The sequence below is a fragment of the Lontra canadensis genome, unplaced genomic scaffold (assembly GCF_010015895.1).
Source record: "Lontra canadensis isolate GAN:19392208 unplaced genomic scaffold, GSC_riverotter_1.0 scaffold143, whole genome shotgun sequence".
NCBI classification, from domain to species: Eukaryota; Metazoa; Chordata; class Mammalia; order Carnivora; family Mustelidae; genus Lontra; species Lontra canadensis.
This window is the reverse complement of record NW_022631137.1, coordinates 2,677,987-2,700,745: the sequence shown is the minus strand read 5'-3', so window position 1 is coordinate 2,700,745 and position 22,759 is coordinate 2,677,987. Positions and strand designations below refer to the sequence as shown.

The 22,759-nt window shown below is 43.7% G+C and overlaps 1 protein-coding gene and 1 long non-coding RNA gene across 11 annotated transcripts in view; one reads left to right on the top strand and one right to left on the bottom strand.

The window, feature by feature from the left end:
* Positions 1-22,759, top strand: part of RBFOX1 (RNA binding fox-1 homolog 1) — a 2,042,166-nt gene that overhangs the window by 100,452 nt on the left and 1,918,955 nt on the right. The gene's annotated exons all lie outside the window — the stretch shown is intronic.
* Positions 1,020-21,355, bottom strand: LOC116858866. Its single transcript, XR_004381027.1, has 6 exons — positions 21,285-21,355; positions 20,164-20,217; positions 12,663-12,733; positions 3,746-3,895; positions 3,392-3,604; positions 1,020-1,063 (listed from the first exon to the last, which is right to left on the bottom strand). It is a non-coding gene; the product is annotated as an uncharacterized LOC116858866 (long non-coding RNA).

Genomic DNA, 22,759 nt, shown 5'->3' with positions numbered 1-22,759 from the left:
TCTTTCTCAAGTGTGCTCAGGCCCTGGGGGTGGGGGCCGGTGGCCTGCAGGTAAAAGTGGACTGGGTTCATCCAGGATGTAGGTCTGCCAGGGAGGTGAGACGGAAGGAGAAGGTGCTCAGGCCAGAAGATGATGGCCACTCAGACTTGAGCCATACTGCCTCCTTGCCAGACCCCCACCAGATCTCTCCAAATGCAGGGCAGCAGAATGCCAGCATAGGAGCTTCAGGCCATTTAGGCCCGGTCTGCTGGCACCGATTAAGCACCGACTGTGTGTACGCTGTGAAAAACACGAGAATGATCAAAGACATGGAATAGGTGGGCTCTATTATTATTTGGAGCAAGATTCTTAAATTTTCTGAGCCTCACTTTTCTTATCTGTGGAGTGGGGTTAAGATTGCGTACTCAATCCTCAGGATCAACTAAGCTTGTGCTCAAGAAAACACTTTGAAACTCCCAAATAGAATTTCATCGCAACACATATTTGAAGGATATTTTAGATAATGAGTCAGGCCCTGGTGAGAGGAGTTAGATGGGATTGGTGTTAGAGAACTCTAGTCAAGGTCCAGAGACTGTGCTAGATGGGCTTCTTGGGTTATAAGTGACAGAACCCTAACACCCTAACTCTAACCACTGCCCTGCCTCCCAGCTGAGAAGACTTAGCTGAAAAGGAAATTAATTGGTTCACGTAGCTGAGAAGTTGAAGAACAGAACTGCTTCAGGTAGGGCTCACACTGGAGGCTTGACTAATGTCATAGGGACTCATGTTTGTTCTCTATTTGCCCCTTTTCCTGTTTTCCACTCTCCTCTTTGCTGGCTTTGCTTTCAAGAGTGCCTTTCCACTGGACGGACTGTGGCATCAGGCTTTTAATCTCCTGGCCCTGTGTCCTGTAGAAAGCTAGTATATGTGTCCAGGCCAATCCATCAGGAGTCTTGGGATTTATGAATTGGGTCAGATGATCACCTCTCAGCAATCCTTGTAGCCAGGGGTGGTGTATTCCTCTGTTTAGCCACACACAGGTCACAGACTCATTCCAGGGGATGGGGTGGAGTAAATTCAGCCCCTGGAAGGACGAGAGTTGTGAAGGAAAGTCAGGGCTTGTGCCAGAAGAGGGAAGCGTTTCTGTCCACTACAGTGGATCAAACTAAGGTCTGCCAAATGCCAACTAGAGGTTCTTCCGAATTTGAAAGAGCATATAAAGCTTGGCATAGTCACTCTGTCCTGGGTGAAGGCACTCAGAGAGAGCTTTCAGAAGCAATGAATTTTAGGCTGGGTTTTGGAGGATGCATATGAGTTTACCAGGAAGTGAAAGGGATTGGCCAAGCCCGGGAACAATTAAGGAAGGGCAGACTTGAGTGTCTAGAATCAGAATGAATTTGGAACCTGAACCCCAGGCCACTGAGGATCATCTGGGCATAGAGTCAGAATGAATTTGAATTTGATGTGGTGATGAGGAGGAGGCATTCTAGGTTACTGAGCAGAAGAAGAACCTGGTAAAAATGAGGTCTTATGACCATATGGGGAGAAGAGAAGATGGGTCATAGGAAAGTAGCTTCAGTGAATTAGAGGCCTCAAGTTCAGCCACTTACTAGCTGTGTGAACTTGGGTAAGATATGTAGTATTCAATCCCTCAGCACGTTGATTTCCTTGTCTATAAATAAGTATATTCATCATACCTGTCTCAATGCACTGGGTGGTTGTAAGGATTAAATGGATTAGTATGTATAAAGCACTTAGAATAGTGCCTGGCTCATAACATGGCCTAGATAACTCTTTGTCAGATTAAAACAAAATGATCCACTGCAATCTTTCCCAAACAGTGTTTTGAGGAAAACCATTTCATAGGATGTAACAGGTGTTCCCATGAGAGAATAGAACAGTCAAAATTGATAAATGCTGGGTTCCATAGTAATAATAATAAGAGCAAATGTGTGTTGTGTTAAGTGCTTACTGTGTGCTTTACCTGCCTTTCCCCCCCTCTATTTTTACTCTTACAAATACCCTACATAGTTATACAATAGGAAGTGACAAAGCTAAAATCAAAACTCCCTCTGGATATTGAGCTTCACTGATTGCTTTTCTGCAGATCTTCTCAGAGCCTTTACATGTGCTGAAAATTTCCACTTTCCCAGTGAAGAGAATATACAATGTTTCCAAAAATATTGAATTAAGACCTCCCTCACCCCTAGTGTATCTTACAAGGTTTGAACACCAGCCTCTGAACAGAGTGTCCTTCGACAACAAGAATGGTAATTAGTAATGAGAAAGTCTTCATCAGTAGAATGGCATGGACAAAGATAATTTAGAGGACATTACTCTCAAAGAGCCACACTGCTTTTCCCCCTTAAATTACCTGGATCAACTGCCTAAAGGGCTACCAGTGTCCTTTATAAGCCAAAGTGACATGGATCCCATATATCCCATTATCTGTGCAGTTGCAGCTTCTCTCTAAGTTTTGGGTCCCCTGCTCAGGGAAAGAGGTGAGTACCATCCCATTTAATGGGCGGCTTGTTAGGGCCACCTTGACCCTGCACTTCAGCAGTGACCTTGTCTGTTTTCTGCGAATCTCTCAATCAGCACCACCATTGAAATTGTCAAGAGGCAAGCCTGACTGATATAATGCTGGATTGATTGGCGTCCTCCTCTGCTGGGGAGACGAGTGGGGGCAGGAGTGTGGATAGATCCGTGTTAGAGTAAAAATGCTGAACCATATTTTTGCACATCTAAACCACAGATGCAAAGAGAGGAGGAAATGAATGCCTCTTTTAAGCTTCTGCCAACAGTTCACGTTGCCTAGGGGAGGTACCGTGTTTGCCAAGATGGAATAATTTATAGATCTTGTTTTGAACTTTGAAAGTCTGCAACTTTTTTGGGAGGGTATGTACAAAATGGTTTACTCTATGTAGGTTTATTAATAATCACCAGCTAAGAGGTCAAAGCTAACAACAGGAAAATTAAATAGGAACTAAAATTAGCACAGTGATGTACAAGGTGTAGAGACAAGAATTAGATTCTGGAAGCCTGAGGGGGCCAGGCCTGTCTTCCTCCTTCACTGAAAGACCTGGGGTGGGGTGGGAGGGCTGGGGAAGGGTCCTGAGCACATTTGCATCACGAGGGCTCTTGGGCATATAAAAAGGGGCTCAGACACTTAACACCTCACCCCTCACTGCTCAGCTGGCCGGCTGGGTTTTCCTGTTGCCCCCCAGCATATAAGATGAACTCCCTAGCTTCACACATGTGAGCCCCCCAGAATTACGTCTCCTGCTCTTCCTTCCCACTTTGCCTGGTGGAATGTTGACCAACTGACTATCTCATTGTTTCCCCTGACTGCATTCTTGTGTGATTTTTGCCATTGTTTACGATATTCCTGCAGCCTGGAATATTCTCTTACCTTGACCAGCTGCAGACTCCTACACATTCTCTCTTTTCCCCCAGGCAGAGCTGATGCCTCTGTAGCCCAAAAGTCATACTTCTAGAAAGCAAGCACCATATTGTACTGCAGTCTAGGCTTGAACTATCTTCCCACAAGGCCATGAATTCTTGGGTGTCCAAAGACTGTGGTAGGTTTCTGTTTGCATATCCATCATCTAGCACTCTGAAATCTCTTCATACATGCATGTGGAAGAATAAATGAATAAATTAATGCTTTCATCCTCAGAATCTGTTAGGAAGTTTATTTTGCTGTGAGTGACAGAACTGCCCCCACACCCCCATAGAAATTCAAACACACAAACTTTTATTTTACCATATAGAAGTAGATCCAAGACAGGCTCTGAAATGGTGACTCCATAAAGTTGTCACAGACCCAGGCTCCTTTCAGCTATCCATTCTGTCATGCCCTATGAGGTGGTATTTTCCTGGCCTGCCATGGCTGCTGCAGCTCCAGCCATTACATCTGATTTTAGGTGGTAGAATTGAAAAGTATTATTAAGGAGGTGTCCCCTCCTTTTAAGGAGACTTTCTGGAAATTGTACAAACAACTCTTTTTTTTTTTTTTTTAAGATTTTATTTATTTATTTATTTGACAGAGAGATCACAAGCAGGCAGAGAGGCAGGCAGAGAGAGAGGAGGAAGCAGGCTCCCCGCTGAGCAGAGAGCCCGATGCGGGGCTCGATCCCAGGACTCCGAGATCATGAGCTGAGCCGAAGGCAGCGGCTTAACCCACCAAGCCACCCAGGCGCCCCAAACAACTCATTTTTTAAAAAATTTTATTTATTTATTTGACAGATAGAGATCACAAGTAGGTAGAGAGGCAGGCAGAGAGAGAGGAGGAAGCAGGCTCCCTGCTGAGCAGAGAGCCCGATGCGGGGCTCAATCCCAGAACCCCGAGATCATGACCAGAGCCAAAGGCAGAGGTTTAACCCACTGAGCCACCCAGGTGCCCCCAAACAACTCGTTTATATCGCACTGGCTGATACATAATATCATAGCTGCAGATAGCTATAGGAGAGGCTAGAGTTCTCTTAGAGGGGTAGGTGAATAGAAGTCTGATGTGGCAGACAGAATAATCGCCCCTGACAATATCCATGTCCTAATTTGGGCAACCTGTGAACATGCTATGTTACATGGAGAAGGGACATTAAGTTTGTGGAAGCAATTGAGGTTCTTAATTGACTGTGAGATGAGGAAATTATCCTGGATTATTTGAGGGTGCTCAGTGTAATTCCACTGGTCCTTAAATATGGAAGGAGGGGGCAGGAGAATCAGAGTTGGAGTGATGGACACAATGTGAGAAGGACACTGCTGGGCATTGCTGGCTTTGAAGATGGGAGAAGGGGCCACAAGCCAAAGAATTCAACTCTAGAAGTGGAAAAAGGTTAAGGAAATGGATTCTTACCCAGAATCACCAGAAATGAACCATCCCTGCCAACACCTTGATTTTAGCCCAGTGAGAACCATTTCAGACTTCTGACATCCAGAAATGTAAGATAATAAATTCATGTTTGAAGCCACGAAGTTTGTGTTAATTTGTTATAGCAGCAATAGGAGACTAATACACCAGCATAGGGACCAAGTGGTTTCTGCTACTTTCCTTCTCTACAGAATGTCTCTCAAAGATTTAACACATGCTTAGTTTGGACAGAGGCTGGGGTGGGGTGGGTGGGTCTTTTTATGGGAAACATAAAGTGATGGTCTATGTCAGAGGTTGGCAATCTTTTTCTGTAAAAAGCCAGATAGTAAATATTTTAGGCTTTGTGGGCCAGTGGGCAAAGTCAAGCATGTTTTGTAGGTATGTGCTCAGCCAGTTAAAATGCAGCCATTTAAACACTTAAAACCCTTTTAGCTGGTGGGCTATACAAAGACAGGCAGTGGACTGGATCTGGCCTGTGGGACTCACTTGCTGGCCCCTGATCTACATTGTCACCATGAGGAGTGGTTTTGTTTTTGTTTTTGTTTTCATTTTTGTTTTTTAATGATAAAGGTAAGGCATGCTTTTTGTAAAAATCCTGAAGAATGTAGCACTAAAGAGGAAAAATCCTCTCTCACACCTCTCCCTCCTTACATTTTCCCTGTGTAACAGGGCTTCTTGACCTTGGCCCTGTTGACATTTTGGGCTGGATCTTTCCTTGTTTCTTTTGTTGTGGGGCTGTCCTGTGCACTGCACGATGTATAGTGGCTTCTTTTGCCTCTGGCACTCAGTGCCAGTAGCACTGACACCCCGCCCCCCAGTTGTGACAACTCCGACTGTCTTCACACATTGCCACATGTCTAGTTGAAAACTGCTGTTCTCCCTCAAAAGTTGGGGGCGATCATTTTGGGTATTTCTCTTTTTCTCACTCTGTTTATTTATAATTTCTCCCCCTCTTGCCATGTTTTTCTCCTTTACTCCTCCTCTCCTTCTTTTTATTTTTTAATTATTTATTTGTTTATTTAAAAAAAGATTTTATTTATTTATTTGATGGAGAGAAAGATCAAAAGTAGGCAGAGAGGGAGGCAGAGAGAGAGGAGGAAACAGGCTCCCCACTGAGCAGAGAGCCCCATGTGGGGCTTGATCCCAGGACCCTGAGATCATGACCTTAGCCAAAGGCAGAGGCTTTAACCCACTGAGCCACCAGGTGCCCCTCCTCTCCTTCTTTTTAAAAATAGCATCATGGGGTGCCTGGGTGACTTGGTGGGTTAGGCCTCTGCCTTCAGCTCAGGTCATGATCTTGGGATCCTGGGATCGAGCCTGGAATCTGGGTCTCTGCTCAGCAGGGGGCCTGCTTTCCCCTCCCCTATGCCTGCCTCTCTGCCTACTTGTGATCTCTCTCTCTCTCTGTTAAATAAATAAATAAAACTTTTAAAAAAATAAAAAAGTAAAAATAGCATCATACATTATACATTTTTATTCTGCAACTTACTTTAAAAAAACCCTTTTTTTTAAAGTATGACATATATACATAAATGTGTGCAAATAACAAGGGGACTGGTTATGAATTTTAGTAAACTAATCACAGGGGTGAACTAGTACCCAGATTTAAAAGAAATTAGCCTTCATCAACTTTTTATTTAACAATGTATGTTTATGAGTTATGTATATGATATTATTTATTTAATATCTTAAAACATATATAAAATGATATGTGTATATACAAATATGTATTTTATATATCATTTTAAAATTTAACAAAATTGTGGGTATGTTTCTATATTAGCACATATAATCCTTCCTCATTTTTGCTTGAAATTGGCTGGGATGGGGCACCACTGCTGCATCCCCAAGGATGACTGGCCCCTCAGTCAGTTACCACACAGCATTCCCCAGACCAAATGACTTGGTCCAGAATAGACACATGGCTCAAACAAAGCCATGGAGACTGGAAAGAGATGCTTACTCTTTTCTTCCCTGGACTTCAAGGAGAGTACATGTGATGCTGGAGCTGAGGTAGTCATCTTGTCACTATAAGGGGAAGCTAGGGCCCACCTAGAGGGAGCAAGGCATAGGCATGGAGAGAAGACTGGATCCTGGTGGCACCTTTAAGGCCTAATTAAGCTCTTCCTGAAGCTAGACTTGCCGTGGGGCATTCAATCCAGGATTTTGGCTGGTGAGAAACTCATATCACTAATGCCATTTGTTAATCCCTTATACCATCCCAATTAGACTGAAGGAATGTTTCCTAGTTACAAAACCAAATATATATACACATTTTTTACCCCTTTGGAAAGCCAGTTTACATGAGGTTTTAAAGAAGCTTGGGGCGTTCATTTTCTACTGCTGCTATAAAAAATTACCCAAATTGGAGGTGCCTGGGTGGCTCAGTCATTAAGCATCTGCCTTCGGCTCAGGTCATGATCCCAGGGTCCTGGGATTGAGCCCCACATCGCGCTCTCCGCTCGGCGGGAAGCCTGCTTCTCCCTCTCCCCTCCCTCTGCTTGTGTTCCCTCTCTTGCTGTGTCTCTCTCTGTCAAATGAATAAATAAAATCTTTTAAAAAAATTACCCAAACTTAGTACCTTAAAACAATACAAATTTATTCACTTGTTCTGGAGGTCAGAAGTCATATAAATTAGGCACAGTAAAAGATTAACAACAACTAATAATAAAATAGAACAAATAGCAATATACCAGTTCAAAGTTATGTGAATGTGGTCTCTCTCAAAATATCTGGTTGTCCTGTCTTCACCCTTCTTCTTGTGATGATATAAGATGGTAAAATGCCCACTTGAGGAGATGAGGTGAAGTGAATGACGTAGGCATTGTGATGTAGCATTAGGCTACCACTGACCTTCCCCTTCTAATGATGTGTCAGAAGGAGGATCATTTGCTTCCAGCCCATCGTTGACCATGGTCTCTGAAAACTCAGAAAGTGGAACTGTGGATAAGGGGGAACAAGTGTACCACAGACTGGCAACCTGTGATGGGGTGGCAGCTCTAATGATCCCTGAATTGCCTCTGCAGTCATCCTTCCATTGTCTTGAACGAGAACGCACGGCTTCTGTTGAGGCAGCTGCTCTGTACCAGTCTTCTTACCCAAGGGGCACTTGCCACACCCTTGGTGCTGTCTCTGAGCTTGCTTCCCATTCCTTTCAATGTGGATAGGCTGAGAATTTTCCTAATCTTTAAGTTCTGGTTCCTTTTTGCTCTACCATTCCATCTTCACGTCATTCCTTTCTTCTCACATTTTACTAGAAGCAGTCAGGAGGGACCAGACCACGCCTTCAGCACTTTGCTTGGAGATTTCCTCAGCCAAATACCGATCTTACCCCTTGGAAGTTCTACTTTTCCCAAAACGCTAGGATGTGAACACAATTCAGCCAGGTTGTTTGCCGCTTTATAATAAGGTTGGTCTTTCCTCCAGTTTCCAGTAACACGCTCCTCATTTCCGTCTGAGCCCTCATCAGAATGGCCTCTACCGCCCATATTTCTACCAACATTCTATTCCAGATCACGTGAGTATTCCCTAGGAAGATTGAGGCTTTCTCCAAAACCCTCCTCTTCTTTCTGAGTTTTCACCAAAATTGCCCTGAATGGTCTGTTCACAACAATGAAAGCATGTACCTCGAAACCCTCCCCACTTCTACCCATTACTCAGTTCCAAAGCTCTTCCACATTTTTCAGGTGTTTGTACAGCAGCACTCCGACGTCTCAGTACCATTTTTGGTCTTAGTTCATTCAGGCTATTACAACAAAATATCATCGACTGGGTGGCTTATAAGCAAATTTGTTTCTTACAGTTCTGGAGGCTGGAAAGCTCAAGATTAAGTTACTGGCAGATTCAGTATCTGGTGAGAGCCCATATCCTGTCTTACAGATGGCTGTGTCCTCGTGTGGGAGAAGGAGTGAGACATGTCTAGATCTCACTTTTCCTTTTATACGGAAGGGCAACTGTCCCATTCATGAGGGCTCCACCCTTAAGACCTTATCACCTCCCAAAGGCCCCACCTCCAAATACCAGCACTTTGGGCCTTAGGATTTCAGTATCTGAATTTGGGGAGGGTGCTGATATTCAGTCTATAGTGTGGAGAATCCATCTTCTTGTCCTTTCAACTTTTAGAGTTCACTGCATTTGTGCTTATGGCTCCAATGTCCATCATCAAAGCCAGTGATGGCCAGTTAAGTCTTTCTCCCACATCTCTCTCTCTCTTTTGCCTCCCTCTTCCACACATAAGGACCCTTGTGACATTGGGCCCACCCAGATAATCCAGGATAACTTTCTTATCTCAACATCAGCCAGTTAGCAACCTTAATTCCATTTGCACCATAAATTCTCCTTTGCTGTGTAACCTAACGTATTCACAGACTCTGGGGGTTAGTACGTGGACATCTGTGTTAGTTTCCTAGGTCTGATGAAACAAAATACCATCAACTGTATGGCTTAAACAAAAGAGATTTATTCCCTCACAGATCCGGAGGCCAGAAATCCGAAGTCAAGGCGTTGGCAGGATTGGTTCCTTCTGTGGGCTGTGAGGAAGAATCTGTTTCATGCTCCTCTCCTGGCTTCTGGTAGCCTCTGGCATTCCTTGGCTTACAGGTGGTCATCTCCTTGTACTATCACATCATTTTTCTCCTGCATATATCTGTCTCCTTCTCCAGATTTCTTGTTTTTATAAGAGTACAGTCATACCAGATTTGAGTCTCTTAATAGCCCCATTTTCACTTGATCATAAAGACTTTATTTCCAAATAAGGTCACATTCACAAGCATGGAAGGTTAAAACGGGGACTTCTTTTTGGGAACACCATTCAACCCATAACAACATTTTGCAGGAGGCCCGTCTACTGCACTGAGGATGGATATACCTCAGGGTGTTTCTTAAGCTCCCTCATTCCTTGATTTATTTTATCTTCGGGAGAGAAACAGAGGCATCCATATGGGCAAATAAAGCCCAACCTCTGTGTGTTTTGGGTTTGCTGGGGAATTGTCCTGCAGCCTGTGCGAACTGCTGGAGCGCCTTAGGGACCACACATGTTCGTCTGCCTGACAGTTAGTTGTCCAGAATCTTTTCAGCCTTGCACTTCACTCGTTTTGTAAGACATGGGCCAGGCTCGTTCTTTCATTTCTCAGATTTAATAGAACACTAGAGGTATGGAGTGGGAGGCAGCAACCCTGAGGTGCAAGTTACAACTTCAAGGAGAGATACAAAAAGTCAGCTGGGGTGTGGGCCCACAGTCCAGGACAGTGGTCAGTGTGGGGCCATGAATCTGAGGGTCTCGGCATGGAGATGGCTTCCAGAGTGATGGAAAGGGCCTCTTGCTCTGTTTCTGTCTCCCCACTCCCTGTATGTGAGCTCCCAGCTGTGGCTGACCCTCAGCATTGGACACAGATACACCTAGAAGCCCTATCGTTATTCACCCAATGAATCAGCCAGTTGATGAATGCCTTGGGGTTGAACCTGGCTCCCTCAATGAGCAGGGCCAAAACTTGGCTGCCAAAGTGTGTCTGATAGGGTCCAGGCAGCCTGGCCAGAGAGCCTGCAAGGAGGTGACCCTCCCTTTTCCTGCTTTTGTTCCTGTCTCTTAAGCAAATGCATCTTGATTTTGATTTTGATGAAGTTTGAAGAGAGTGGGTAAGGAGCTGATGACCAGGGACTTCCATTTGACTGTCAGTTTTGATAAATGGCTCTGTCTGAGGGCTGGCACCTGAGGGTTTCATTTTGTGAACGAGGCTTCTGTTGGAGTGGAGCAGACCAGGGCACTGGTGTTTGGGCGTGCTTAGGTGTGCTATTGCTTTCAGTGCCTCTCTGTTGCTTCTCTCCAAGAAAGGAGTTTCTTTTTTTTTTTTTTAAATAATGGTTGTGATAAAATACATGTTGCATGAAACGTCATTTTAACCATTTGTAAGCATATAATTTAGTGCATTAAGCCCATTTCCCATGTTGTGTAACCATCTCCATCTATTTCCAGAACTTTCTCAACTACCAAACAGAAACCACATACCCATTTAGCACTAGCTCCTCCTGCCCCCTCCTCCCAGACCCTGGTAACCACCACTCACTTTCTGTGTCTGTGAATTCGCTTATTACAGGGACCTCCTATCAGTGGCATCACACAGTAGTTGTCTTTTTTTGGGTGGCTCTTTCCATTAGTACAGGCATTTAATGGTGTGTTTTAGACAATTTCCAGAGAGCCCGTATCGTTCCATTCTCTGCCCTCCCTACACTCTCTGGCGCTCTAGGAATCACTGAGTTCCCCCTGTTCACTGCCAACCTCCATTAAGGGAACTGGGTTTTAGTTTCTATCAAAACCCTCACTTTGGGACTTTCCCCTCAAAACATATCTCAAATGTGCCTTTTCTTGTCAGCGCGTCTCTACTCTCTCTCTTGCATGAACAAATGCGGTAACATCCTAACTGGCTACCTTGAGTCCAGCCAGAGCCATTTATAGTGTAATGGTGCCTGCCCTCTTTACCAGCTCCCATGGCTCAGAGCCCCAAATCCCATGCTGGGTGTTCAGCACCCTGTAGAGCCTATTTCCAGTCTGCCCTTTCTGCTCTATGTCCTGTTAAGCCTCCTTCATTTCATTTTAGCCACACAAAACATTCTGTTGGTATTGGAGCATGCTGGCACCTGATGCCGGCCACTTTGTTTTTGCACTTGTGGTCACACCCACCTGGCGTTCTCTCACATCTTTTCTCTTTTCAGCTAGCTCATCTTAAGACCAGGCACAAAGGGCTGCCAGGCAGAGTGAACCTTACTTCCAGTCTAGGATCTTTGTATATTCATCTATTAGATTCTTGCCAAATTTGATCAGAAGGATTTGTTGCTGTCTCTATTCTAGGTGAGGGAGACCATGACTCCTTGAGGGCAGTGATGCTTCTTTGAATAATGCACTTATGGATGAGATCATGGGCCTTGGAGTTCTTCAGATTTGGCTTTGAATTCCAGGTCTTCCATTTGGCTATGCGACAGGGGAAGTTTCTTCTACTGTTTGAGACTTAGTTGATTTATTATTATTATTATTTGAATAATGCTTGTGGTGGGCAGACTTTCCATTGATCCTTATGATCCTGTCTCCTGATGTTTGATGACATTCTCTTGAATGTGGACAGGACCCCGGACTTGCTTCCAGTGAGTAGAATGTGGCAAAGATGGTAGGTTACCATTCCCATGGTTATGTTCTATAAAACTCCATCTTGCTACCAAATTTTCTTTCTCCATTGCTGGCCCGGAAGAAGCAAGCTGCTGTGAAGCAAGTGGCCAACTTGAAGAAACCCACATATCAAGGACTTGGGCAGCCTCTAGGAGCTGATGGTGGCCTCTATCAAGTAGATGAAACCCTCAGTCCTGTAGCCACAAGGAAATACATCCTACCAATAACCGGAAGGAACCTGGGAGCTGATCTTTCCTCATTTGAGTCTCTGATGAGACCACAGCCCCACTGACATTTGAATTGCAGCTTGGTGAGACCTGGAAGTAGAGAACCCAGCTAAGCTGTGCCTAGGCTTATGACAGAAACCACATGATAATAAATGTGTGTTGTTTTAAGTTTATGAGACTCTGTTAGGTAGCAGTAAATGACTAATACAACAGTCATATCAGTGTCTGCCCTAGTGGGCAGTTCTCACTGTGATAGGTAAGTGAAATGAAGCATTTAGAATGATACCAAATGGTAGAAGATGCATGAAGGTTAGAGGCTACTGTGATTACCATTATCCCTACATTCACTAGACCCAAACCTATAGTAGACAATCAGGATGGTTGGTAGGGGACTGAATAGATGAAAAAATGAGCAGATATACTTCACCCAATGTTAGATTCAGGACCTCTGCCCCTGTAGTCAGGGGCTCATGTGGGTCTTGGCTTAACCTAGAAAAACTGAAGATAAATGTGATTTCTATTTAGTTGGAACATTTTATTATCCCTCAGAAATCTGAAGACTCCAGTGGAGAGAGATGGAGAGAATAGATTGATTTTTTTGAGCTCGTTTGTCTCAAAGAGGTAAACTTGTACCATGATTTATAGAGATCCTCAGCTGGAAGGCCGTTTGGATAGCCACCTTGTCCAGGGTGCTGGCAAATATCCCTGCATATGTCCCTACCTCCCAACTCTTCTGTAGCCTGTGGTAGCTTCTTGTCTTTGAAAACCAAGTTGCGTGGCTTTTCTGGGCTGTCCATTTCCAAAGCCACATGGGGCTCTAGGTAAGGGCATGTGGATAGTCAACAGGGCAAAGTCAAACTTCAAATGTCTAATCACGTAGACCTACGCCTGGAGGAAACTCTCTAACCCCTGGCAGAGAAAGGGAGAGGATTCTCCAAGGGCTTCTTATTGAGGCGTTTTGCCCGCTTCTGGTTTTATGGTGTTCTCCGTACCCCAGATACTCCATCTGCTTCCTGGAGCTGTGAGCCCCTTTCCGTCCCCAGCTCTGGACAGTTCTTAGATTCTGAGTGTTGGGATCTACCTTGCTAAGAGAGGATCAAGCAGTTATTTGTCTGTGTTCTTTGCATTTAACTGAACTGGAACCATGCATAGATATAAAGTCTGTGATACCTGCTGAATTCAGAAGGCAGGAGAGTGCCCTGGAGTTCAGGCAGGGGGAGAATGCCATGTCAGTAGCATCCCATCACAGCCCCCTGCTAAAGACGTAGATTCAAGATGGGAAAGTCATTTCTGAAAATTAAATACAGAAGGACAAATGACCCAGCTTCTTCGATGGATGAAGGGCATGCAGAAAAGGAGAATCAATATGGATTAAAGGAGACTTCAGAGACACATCACCCAAGTGTAATGTGTCAACCTTACAGATTCATGCAAAACAACCATTAAAAGATATTTTTGAGATCTGAACTCATTGAAGATAAACTGGGTATTTGGTTTTTATTAAGTGATCATTGTTAATTATGTTGGGGTGATAATGATATCGTGGTTCTATATTAAAAAGCTCTTACTTGGGGGCGCCTGGGTGGCTCAGTGGGTTAAAGCCTCTGCCTTCGGCTCAGGTCATGATCTCAGGGTCCTGGGACCGAGCCCCGCATCGGGCTCTCTGCTCAGCAGGGAGCCTGCTTCCTCCTCTCTCTCTCTGCCTGCCTCTCTGCCTACTTGTGATCACTCTCTCTGTCAAATAAATAAATAAAACCTTTAAAAAAATGCTCTTACTAGTTAGGAATAAACATTGAAGTATTTATGAGTAAGTGGCATCATGTTTGAGATTAGCTTTAAAATACTCTATGAACATAACCAACCAACCAAAGTTGGAAAGGTGGGGAGATAAAGCAAGAATTATTGGAAATGGGTAGCAACTGAAGCCAGATGATGGCTATGTGGGGTCTAGTAGTGTTTGCTCTTCTGTGGGTGTATTTGAAAATGCCCATAAGAAATGTTAACAAGGGGCACCTGTGTGGCTCAGTGGGTTAAGCCTCTGCCTTCAGCTCAGGTCTTGCTTGATCTCAGGTTCCTGGGATCGAGCCCTGCATCAGGCTCTCTGCTCGGTGGGAAGCCTGCTCTCCCCCTCTCTCTGCCTGCCTCTCTGCCTACTTGTGGTCTCTTTGTCACTCTCTCAATAAATAAATAAAATCTTTTAAAAAAAAATGTTAACGAATTAAATGTATGTCACCCTCCAGGGATTAGAAGGCTAAGTCCTGGTGACTGCTGGTTTATGGTGGGATCAATTTCTCCATCTTTAAAATGGGTGTGACTCCTTCCCTTCCACTATTATTTGGTGACTTCCACATACCCTAAGTCCATGTACTATATGCTTACTAAGCAAGACAGAAGGGCCCTTCCCCCATGAAACTCATGGACTGCTGGGCAAGACAGATGTTAAATAGACCATTGCTCAGGGAAGCATTTAATTGAAATTGTGGTCAGTGCTACAAAGGAAAACCACACAGTGTGGCAAGAGCTTGTAACAGGGAGATTTGATGCAGACTCAGACAAAAAGCATCACAAAGCTTTCTGTTTTTGCTGACATTTGAGCTAAGACTTGAAGGGTGATAGCTTGGAGAAATATATGTATATGTTTGTATGGGTACATAGGTGAATGTACACACGTGTGTGAGTGTGCATGCACACCTGCGCACTTGTGTGCTTGTGTGTGTTAGGAAGGTGAGGAGACAGAATAACAGCTGTGCAAAGTTGGAGACATGTTCAAAGTTGTGGGGGTGCAACAGAAGGGCAGTGGGGGAGGATGGGCAAGGAGAGCAGGCTGAGGGCACTGGGTCTCCTGATTGGAGAGATGATGCCAGGGGTTTCAGGGAAGATATTTGGTACAATTCTGGAGAGCAGCAGTATCTTGAGAATGCTGGCTCATTTCTGAGGAATTGAATTGAGTCCGATATAAGTTAAATGTTTCAGGCGTGACTCACAGTGTCCAGGGACCCTATTATATGCTTCATTTCAGCAGTGGAGGCTCTGAACCAGAAAGGCTGCTATGATTGGTGTTTAACATTGCATCCTGCTCTCTGCTCTTGGGCTTTCTCATTCTCAGTCCACATTCTGGGTCCTCAGTGACACCTGCTATTTGAGGAGTGAATCCCCTTCCTCAAAGCATCTTCTTACTGTGGTGTTTGACAAGGATAAACTTCTTTTTGTCTTTTATTTATTCTCAAGGACTAGCAGGTCTATGTGCCAAGGGAGAGTGGTTTCTGGACTCTAGGATTAGACTCCCAGGAATGCCATTTTCTCCTTCTGTGACCTTAGACAGGTTCTCTGACTGGTTGGAGCTTCAGTTTCCTCATCTGTAAAATGGGGACAAATACAGTCTCTCCCTCATAGGTGGTGGGGAGGAGCTGATGAGGTAAATGGGGCATGTGGTATGTCTAGCAATCATGTGCTATTATTGCCAATATTATTTTATTATTATCGTCATTAGAGGGGCACCTGGGTGGTGTTGTTAGGTAAGCAGCCAACTCTTGGTTTTAGCTCAGGTCATGATTACAGGGTCGTGGGATCGAACCCTGCATCTGGCTCCATGCTTAGCATAGAGTCTGCTTCAGATTCTCTCTCCCTCTCCCTCTGCTTCTCCTGCTCATGCTCTTTCTCTCTCTCTCTAAGATAAATAAATAAATCTTTAAGAAATAGTCATTATACAACTCCAGAGGTTGAACCTTAGCCATAGGTGGGTCAAGGACTTGGACCTAGATTTATGTCTTTTTGAGCCAAGATTAGCTCTTAGAGTAGAATAGAAAGGCAAGGAGACTAACATGTATTTTGACATTTATAAAATATTCCTTTTTCCTCATAGAACATAAAGGAGAAGAGAGTAATTGCTCTTAATCATCCCACTAGGAGATGAACACCAGTAACATTTTAGTGATTTGTCTCCTGAATCTCTTTCAAAATTGGATTAATCACAGTCCTTAATCATGACATAATCTCAGCATTGGTACAGTCATGGCCAGTTTTGTCTGTCTGTCATCTATCTATTCATTAAAGTGAACTCTTAAAAATCTCCATTTTGGAAGATTAAAAGCAGTTGATTATTCGCAATTTTATATGGCTTATCTTAATATTCATTTTATATTTGATAATATAATAAGAACCCATGAACCTTCCACCCCAAACAAAAGCTATGTCCTTGGTAAGGATCTCTGTCTAACTGTGTGTGGTACCCCTCTCCCCATCCTGTCCTCCAGGTCCTCCTCCCCACCAGGTACCCATCACCTGGAACCAGTGTTCACCATCCCACTACTTGCTTTCCTCTTTTTGCATCTATATGTATTTTTATTTTTTTAATTTTTAAATTAAATTAAATTAAAATTTTTCAGTGTTTTTTAAAGCACATATGTTTTTCTTCCTAGTTTTCTTTATGCCCATATAATTTTCTTTCCAAAATAAAATTGAAGTCGTACTATACACAGTTCTTTTTGTTCGGATTAAAAAATGTATCTCTTGAACATATCCATTTCTCATTAAAACATCTGTAGAAATAGGGGTGTCTGGGCGGCTCAGTCAGTTAAGTGTCCGGTCGTCAATCTCATGATCCCTGAGATCACGCCCTGCACTCCTCAAGGTCTCTGCTTGAAGATTCTCTCCCTCTGTTTCTTCCCCACCCCTGCTTGCATGCTGCTTGCACTCTCTCCCAAATAAGTAAGTAAGTAAATAAATAAAATCTTAAAAAAAGTCTCTGGGAATATAAAATGTAATGCTTGCATAATATTCCATACCATAATTTATGTATACTTTTCCCTTCCAGTTAGACATCTTTGATTGTTTTTTTTTTCTTTTACAAATAATACTGTACGAACTTTTGAAGAATTCTCAGTATATTTTGTTAAGTAGCTTTTTTTTTTTTTTTTTTAAATTTGAGAGAGATAGAGCACAAGTGGAAGGAGTGGCAAAGAGAGGGGAGAAGCAGACTCCTCACTAAGTAGGGAGCCTGACACAGGCTCCATCTCAAGACCCTGGAATATGGGGCGCCTGGGTGGCTCAGAGGGTTAAAGCCTCTGCCTTTGGCTCAGGTCATGATCCCAGAGTCCTGGGATCGAGCCCCACATCGGGCTCTCTGCTCAGTGGGGAGCCTGCTTCCTCCTCTCTCTCTCTCTCTCTCTCTCTGCCTACTTGTGATCTCTGTCAAATAAATAAATAAAATCTTTTAAAAAAATTATAAAAAAAAAATAAAAAAGACCCTGGAATAATGACCTGAGCACAAGGCAGACACTTAACTGACTGAGCCACCCAGGCACCACTTGTTAACTGCTTTAAAGAAAGGCTGCAAAATAATTCATTCTCTGCCTCCCTGTGTTCCTTACCCCTAACGGATCTTTTTAAAAATATTGCCAATTTGTAATGAGAAGTATGGTATTAAACATTTTCATGTGTTTATTGGCTATTTATATTTTTTTCTGTGAATCCTTCATTCATGTTCAGGGTTCATTTTTCTATTGATGTTCTTATTGATTCGGAAGAGTTCTTTATATATTAAGGAAGATACTCCTAATTTACCCTAATTGTGGATATTTTCCGAGATTGTCATTTGCTTCTCAATTTTGTTGATGATGACGTTGAAATAGAGATGCTTTTTATTTTTAAGTAATGAGTTTACTCATTTTCTTCGTTGGTGATTTTCAACCAATTGATCTTGTACTTAGAAAAGCCTTCCCCTATCTTAACATCAGGTAAAATTTAATCTAGATTTTTTTTCAGGTTTTTAATGTCAGCTCCTCGACAATTGGTTATTTGTGGGAATATAATCAAATTAGATCCTCATACAGACATCAGAATGAATTCCAAACATATTTAGGATTTAAAATGTAAAAACTGACCATAAAGAGAGGGGAGAAAGCGAGAGAGACAGATGGAAGGTATCCACACAGCTACCTTCTCTCATTCTTGTCCCCCATTTATATGTGCCAGCTGGTATTTGTCAGCATATCCAGGAACAATTGATGCTTATATCTTCATTCTCCTATTCAAACATTTTTCTAAATACTTGCTGTCTTGCTAATTCTATGGATTTTCCAGTTGATTCCCTTTGGTATTCCAAGTGTATAGTCCTCTGATCTACAAGGAATTATTTTATCTTCCTGCTTCCCATGGTTGTGTTTCTTATTTTACTTCCTGTTCCTATCGAAAGAGCTTAGCCTGCCGCAAAAGCACATGCGGTTTTAAAAAAGGCTTTTTAAGAGCCTAAATTTCAGCTTTTGACAGTCATGAGAAATTTATGGCTTGGTCTATTTCCTCTTCTCTCTGTTCCTCTTCCTCTTCTTCCCTCTAACCATCCATCCATTATACATATATTAAGGCCAACCACATTCAATCCCTGAGCCATGTGGTGGTAAACAGGAAAGACAGTAAGCAAACAAACAAAATTAACAATAAAAATAACAGAGAAACATTTCTCAAACTTTTTGAACTAATTCTACAGCAAGAAATTTATTTGGCAGTGTGTCCCAGCCCCTCCATACACATATGCACTGAAACAGAAGTTTCATTTATCCCTTACTGTATGTAAGGCAATGTATGAACATGCTCTGATGTTTACTGTTCTGATTCACTTTATTTAAAAAGAAAGACATGGGGGCGCCTGGGTGGCTCAGTGGTTTAAAGCCTCTGCCTTCGGCTCAGGTCATGATCCCAGGGTCCTGGGATCGAGCCCCGCATTGGGCTCTCTGCTCCGTGGAGGGCCTGCTTCCTCCTCTCTCTCTGCCTGCCTCCCTGCCTGCTTGTGATCTCTCTCTCTGTCAAATGAATAAATAAAATCTTTAAAAAAAAAAAAAGACATGGAAAAAACAAACAAACAAAAAACCAAAACAAATCAAAACCCAAAACCCTATTGGCTATTCCTCACTCAGACGATTTCATGACCCATTCCTGGGTCCCAACTTGTAGTTTCAAGAACACTGAGTCAATGTAATGTACTGTGCTGAGAAGTAAAATGGAAAAGAGTAACGGGGTTGCTACTTTAGTTTTTATTCCAAGAGGAACTCCATCTACCACTGAATTTGGAGAGAGCCCTTGGGGAGCACAGAACTTTATTGAATTAGCAGGATGTTGGAAGGAGTCCCTACAAATGGTGAGTCCCCTGAAGGTTATGGAGGGGAGGAGACAGGTTTTATGCCTCCCTTCATGTCCTAGAGCTATCACTTTGACATTTCCCTGTAACTGAGCGACTCCTCCAGCTGCAATCTCCATTGACCTCCCCTTGCTAGGTCTCAGGAAGTTATCTGTATGCAAACTCATTTTGGGTATAACTGGGTTGAGGACAGGCGAGCTCTGTGGAGCTGGTTTCCCATCCATTAGCTCTTGTCCCCTCACTTGATGGTTCCCAGAGAGGTGACATTAGCCCCAAGTTGATCTGAAATCTCTGAACTTCTTCTGTGTGCTTAACAGCTGTCCTGGGTACCTGAGAGGTGGGCGTAGGGGGGCTCGTGCATGGCTACTACATGGTTCAGCCCTCTGGAACCTACCAAGATCAAGATATGGTTACATTCAGAAAAACGAGGAGCCAGACAGTTGTCATAGGTGCTTGATAAACTCTAAAGGAGCTGGGGCCAGTGGAGGGAGAAACCATCAATGCCTCAAAAACCAGGGAGAGAAAGGTTTTCCACTGAGTCTTTAGAATGGTGAAGAGTACATTCTGGGTCATAGGAGGGTTTAGACTTATCGTCATAGGAGCTACATTTCTAGAACTTTCTGTATGCTAGGGACTGTTTGGAATATAGTAATTCATCCTGTGAGTTAGGGACTATTATTACCCCAGTGTTACAGATATGGAAACTGAGGCACAGAGAGGTTGAGTAGCTTGCTCACTGTACACAGCTACTAAATGGCTGAGTTGGGATTTGAACTGGGCTGTTGGGGCTCCTTACCTCCATGCTATACTGCCCAGAGTCCTTGCACATTACAGTATGCCATAGTAGATGCTGGAAACAAATGTGAAACAATGAGTTAATGAATTAATGCATCTCTCTCCTTTTCCATGTCCAATAGAAGCCCAGTTTGATTCCTATTGTAGGTGGCAGTGTGCTCAGGGCGGGGGTGGGGGGGCTGGCTTGAGGGCATGAATGAATGATTGGTTCAAGCCAATTAGGATAATCCCACTTCCCTGTGGGAAGTGATTAGTTTAGGAGTGGACATGTGACTTGTGGATATCTGCTTGGGCTTCTGGGGAGTGTTTTCCTCCTTTCCTATCTTTGAGCATGGCTGTGTAAGAAAGTGTGGCCTGGAGTGTTGCACGTCCTCTCCCCACAGGCCGGAGGACAGTTAGTGGGGCATAGACACTGGGGAGGAAATAGTATCAGGCAGACCCAGAGGCATGTGTGGACTTGCCTCTCTCTGCACACTTCTTACAGGAGATAAGGAGCCTCTATTGTTGAAGCTATTTTTATATGGGAATTCTTTTCCATGCAACTAAAAACATTTGAACGTACAATCTGTATTTGAAATCCATTCCTTCCTTTCTCCCTTCATTCATCCAGTAAATATTTATTGTGCATGTACTACATGATGGGTCCTGCGCTGGGCACTGGGGATACCATAGTGAATTCCATTAGGAATGAGGCAGAAGCAGACGCTTCAGAGGTGGAGGAGGCAGATGTCAATCAAGTAGAGAGGTCAGTTGGTATTCACCATCATGACAAGTGTGGTGCAGGCTGAGTAAATGGTGATGTGAGTGCCTGTGATGTGGGGATTAGTCCTGAAAGGAGGTCAGGTGATTTCCCTGAGGAAATGACATTTGAGGTGTGGTCTAAAAGAAGAGTAAGCGTTTGTTTAGTAGGGAGGGATGATGAAAGGGATATGCTCTAGGGAGACTAAAAACAAGGACAGAGTCCATGCAGTGGAAGGGAAATTCGGGATATTGGTAGGTAAAGAAGTCCTGGTGTGTGGAGTATGGATCACTGAGGTGACTTAGTCAGAGTCCTCCCAAGAAACAGAACCAATAGAAAACACAGATATACAGAGAGAGGTTTATGGTGAGGGAGTGGCTTACACAATGATGAAGGCTAAGGTGTCCCATGACCAGCCATCTGTATGCTAGAGGCCCAGGAGAGCTGGTGTAGTTCCAGTCCTAATCCACTGGCCTGAAAACCCAAGGCAGGAGGAGATGGATGTTCCAGTGGAAGCAAGAGAGCACCTTTGCCCTTTCTCTGTCTTTTTGGACCCTCAGCAGATTGAATGATGCTCACCCACAATGATGAGGTTGATCTTATTTCCTCAGTCTACAGGTTCAAGGGTTAATCTCTTCCAGAAACATTCTCACAAACACTCCAGAAGTAGTGTTTTACCAGCTATCGGGCATCCCTTAGCCCAGTCAAGTTGACACATAAAATGGGGACAGAGAGGGAAATGTAGGCAAGCTACATGAAGTCCTGGGTATCATACCAAGATCTTAGGGCTTTACCTCAGACCTCTGGGAACCATTTAAGCAGCAGGATGATGAAATCAGATTTGGATTTTGGGAAGATTGCTGTACAGAACACCATTTGGGTTGAAAAAACTGTACCAGGATTTTGCCAAATAATGATCACACTGAAATCACTGCAGGGCTGTGAGCCCTTTTCTGCCTCCCTGTGTGGCCCCTGATTGGAACTCAATGGGCTAATGTGTTTAAGTTGGTTGTTTATTTAGAATTATCTTTGATTCGGTGAAGATTTCTGTTTCTCAACTTTATTCACCTCTATAGCTTTCATTTGGGGATAGAGGTGGTGTATTTTCCGCTGCTCACGATATTTTGAATGCGTGTCCTAAAATCGAAGGGGGCCTGTGGGTGGAATGGCGGGTCACTGGGGTGTGGAAAGAATTGGAAATAATCATAGGCTTCAAACTGTAGCCTGCAATCTATGATGGAGTGTGTTTGGAGCATATCCTATCCCAGTCTGGCTTCTGAGGGATTTCTCTTCCTCACAGACCACTCTTCTGGCATAGGGGATTTTTCTTCTGGCTTTGGGTGGGTAGGTAGAACTTATGAACGTCCCACAATGTTGGACCTGTTGGATAGGGTTGTGCAAAGTGTCATGATGGGGTGAATGTAATTTTGCTGGACAGGCAGCAAGAAAAAGGTAGCAGGAAGAATGCTCTCAACAGAAGCACATGCAATAGTTGGAGTGACCGTTAGTACAGGGATGTGTGACAAGTCCATTTAAATGGCCATGGATAGACAAGAGGCACTGACTTGGCTTCCCTTTGCTTTGGGGCTGGTGGACGGAGTTTGGCTGCCTCTCCATGCAGATTCCTCCTTATAAGCCCTCCTGCCCGGTCTGATCTCCCAGAGAACCTACTCACCTCCCTCTAGGTGGCATCTCATTCACTTCTCTACCCTCTTTCAACATAAATAACCCTTTCCAATTTGTTTTTATGGACTTTTAAGTCTCAGGAGACTTTTCTTGCCTTGACCAGATGCCCTTTTGCAAATCAAAAGCTGCAGCTACCAAGTGATGATTGTGACATAGCATCAGAAGACTTCTT